Genomic DNA, 3,915 nt, shown 5'->3' with positions numbered 1-3,915 from the left:
TATTTCAAAAAATACTTTAAATCTCTGTAGCACATACTATTCTATTAAGTGTTGAGCCAAAGCTCCAATTTTATTCTACTAAATAACTGTATCAGTCAAGATTCTCCAGAGAAATGAAACCAGTAAGACATATTTTTTTCAAATAATTTTATTTATTTAGAATTATTTCAAGGAATTGGATCCTGCAGTTGGGGGTCTGGCAAGTCTGAAGTCCACAAGGCAAGCCAGCAGGTTCATGTATGAGTTGATAATGCATTCTAACAACAGTTTCTTCGTCCTCTGGGAAACCTTAGTTTTTTGCTCTTAAGACCTTTCAGTTGATAGATGAGGTTCACCCACATTATCAGGGTAATCTATACTTAAAATCAACTAATTGTTGGTGTTAACCACATCTACAAAATATCTTCATAGCAGCATCTAGTTTGGTGTTTGATTAAATAACTAAGTACTATAGCCTAGCCAAGTTGACACATCACAGTAACTAAAACACCTTATTCAAGAATCCTCTGTGAAAGATCATCTAAATACTTTCTGAATCTTCTACTCTAACAATTTTAAGTCTGCTCCAGATATTTTCAATATATAGATTGCCACAGATCATTCTTTCAATTTAATAAATATTTATTGAATATCTACAATGTGGTAGGCACTACTGGAGTATTTGTCCCCAAGAAGCTCCATCAACTTCAGGTTTTGTGGGCACTGAATTTATTTGGTCTATCATTACCACTTCTTATTACCTTTAAGCAAATGGGTCAGATTTCAAAGGATGCATCTGAATAGACTACTGAAAAAGTTTCACCAACAAGGTTTGATAGGTTGCTTGTCTATCAACATTATCTCTTAATGTTCAGCGTTAGAAGTCCCTTTGCAGTCTCAAAAGTTTCCTCTACTGTGTTGATTGAAAATTTAAGAATGCATTATGCTAAGTGAAATAAGTCAGTCGGAGAAAGACAAATACCATATGATCTCACTTATATGTGGAATCTAAAGAACTGAATAAATGAGCAAAGTAAACAGGAATAGTCTCAGAGACACAGGAAAAACTGATGGTTGCTAGATGGAAGCGGGTGGGGATGAGGAAAAAGGAGAAGGGATTAAACAGCATAAATTGGTAACTACAATATTGCTACATGGATATGAAAGACAGTTTGGGGAGTATAATCAATAGTGTTGTAAATATTTTATAAGGTGTCGGATGGACACATGTCTTGTTAGGGAGAACACTTCACGGACAGTGTAGAGGCTTGACCACTGCACTGTACCTGAAGCTGAAGCTGAAGCTGAATAATATAGTATGTTAACTATAATTTAATATAGATATAGTCACGGGATGTGGAGTATAGTGTGGGGAGTGGAGTCAATGGAATTGTAATAGATATGTACGATATCAGGAGGGGGGTGTGGGTTGGAGGAGGGGGGTTGTCACTTTATGAGGGGTGAAAAGTATAACTATTACATTGTTTTGTACACCTAAAACTAATAAAAAATTTAAAAATAAAATAAAATTTAAGGATGACTTCACCATTACCTGAACACAATGAGGCCACACTATCCCTTCTATATTCTGGCTTTTATATGACATATATTCCTTATCTTTCAAGTCCGTTCTGTTTTGTCTACACCCATCTATTCTTGTATATTTACTCACTTTTACTGCGCTAGTTGGTCTTTGCTAAAAATCATAAAGTGAGACAAAAATAAAGAATTTTATGTCTTACAAGCCAGAGTGTAATGGGGATGATGCAGCCTCATTATGTTGACCATTTGTAATGGTATTTCCCTTTTGGCCTATGTAACTGAAGTTGTAGCATAAGATAAAACTATAATTCTTGGAGTATTACCATTGCTAAAGTGAGATTATATGTAAGAAACATTGTGGCCCCTCTGTTTCTGCAGAATCCCAGTGCTGGCAGCCATATCATCTTTGTTCCTACAGCTATGATCCAACCTCAGGCTCAGAGTCAGGCCACTTTCATTGTTGGTTCTTCCCTAACTTTGGCCTAGTTAATTGAGCTTTGTCTTTCAGTTCTAAGACTTTGGCCTCAGTCTTACTTCCCCATATTTTTCCCATTCCATTGCTCTTAGGACCAAACTCTTCTATGATCAAAGATCCTCCTGGTTCTTGCCAATCATCCCAAGTCTGGTTTCTTGTCTCTGGGCTCCAGTCCCCTAGTATTAGATCTCCCTGTATTTGACTGCCTACTTTCCTAGATCTTCATCTCCTACCTGAATCCAGAGCCACACAAACTCTCCTCCATGGAGGTGTGCTCTGTCTGCTGACCAGAATCTATTTTGGCTATTCACAAACTGATTTTTGCTACACTTAACTTTTCTTCATAGACCATGAAAAGAGTCCTCTTTAACTGCCTACTACATCCATTCCATTGTCATACCCTACATATGATATCAGCTGCTAGATCTACAAGTAAAGAGAGGCAAACTTGAAAACTATATTTCTTTATTGGTTTCTTTAAATTTGGCATATTATATTATGAAAGAAATGCATGTGCCTATTAAATATATTATATAGTAAAATGTAAACATCCTATCTTCTCCTTCCTCTGATCTCACCCCTTGGAGAATAGTTAGTAGTCTAGCAGCAATAATTTTTAAGCCCAACTGCATTTGTATCACCTGAGGAGTTTTTAAAAAAATACTGATACTTTTTTTAAAAAATACTGATACCTGGCCTCTGCCCAGTGCTCTGCTAGCTGCTAAATGTTTAATAACCACTCTGGAGAAGAAGAGGCTGATTTTTATCACTTGCTGATTTCTATGGCATAAATACTTCTCACATTGGTCAATTTTAAACTACAATAATAATGAGCAGTGGGTATGAAATGGTGGATTCAATCAGCTGGTAAAATTCCTGAAAATTTTCTAACCAGCTCTCCTGAGACAGGATGCCTCTGCGTCTACTACCCCCATCCCATCTTACAATAATTGAATCAGAATCTCTGGGGATCAGTTCAAGGAAAATTTGTCTCACACAGAGTGCTTTCAAATTTGTGTTTGGCCACTAGGTTTGCAACTGGATTGTACTATATCACAGTGGTGTAATCTTCTATGATATAGTAACTACCTCAACTTTCTTCATTTGTAACATGGGAATATTAATTGTACCTATTTCATAGGATAATTATGAGGATTAAAAGAATTTATTTACAACACTGAGAACACTGTCTGGCATATTAGCTATTATTTTCTCTTAACTCAGTTTCTTCATCTCAACTGGACCTCCTTGAGGGAACTATCCAAACTTGATTCTGGCTATCATTTTTTTATTAGTTTCAATTGTACAAAACAACATAATGATTAGATATTTATACCCCTCACAAAGTGATAACCCCACCAATTCTACTACCCATCTGACATTGCACATATCTATCACAATACCCTTGACTATATTTCCTATGCTGTACTGTACACTGCACTGTACACCTGAAGCTGAAGCTGAATGATATTGTATGTCAACTATAATTTAATATAGATATAGTCACAGGATGTGGAGCATAGTGTGGGGAGTGGAGTCAATATGACTATATATATATATATATATAGTTATATATAAGTACATATTATATATAATATATAGTTATAGTTATATAAGTTATAGTTATAGATTATAGTTATACTTATAGCTTTATAGTTATAGTTGTCATTCAATATTATTTTATGTTACTTTCAGGTGTACAATACAGTGGTTAGGCATTTATACAATCTATGAAGTGATCCCCCTGATAAGTCCAGTACCCATCTGACACCCTACACCAGTGGTTCTCAACCTGTGGGTCACGAACCCTTTGGGGGTCGAACTACCCTTTCACAGGAGTTGCCTAAGACCATTGGAAAACAAAAAGATATTTACATTACGATTCATAACAGTAGCAACAAAAATAATTTTATGGTTGG

The 3,915-nt window shown here is 35.7% G+C and overlaps 1 protein-coding gene across 1 annotated transcript in view; it reads left to right on the top strand.

Moving 5' to 3' along the window:
• Positions 1–3,915, top strand: part of LOC109377472 (nuclear RNA export factor 2-like) — a 22,217-nt gene that overhangs the window by 5,180 nt on the left and 13,122 nt on the right.

This window comes from Hipposideros armiger, unplaced genomic scaffold (genome assembly GCF_001890085.2).
Source record: "Hipposideros armiger isolate ML-2016 unplaced genomic scaffold, ASM189008v1 scaffold_1414, whole genome shotgun sequence".
Classification (NCBI taxonomy): Eukaryota; Metazoa; Chordata; class Mammalia; order Chiroptera; family Hipposideridae; genus Hipposideros; species Hipposideros armiger.
This window is presented reverse-complemented; position numbering and strand designations above follow the sequence as displayed.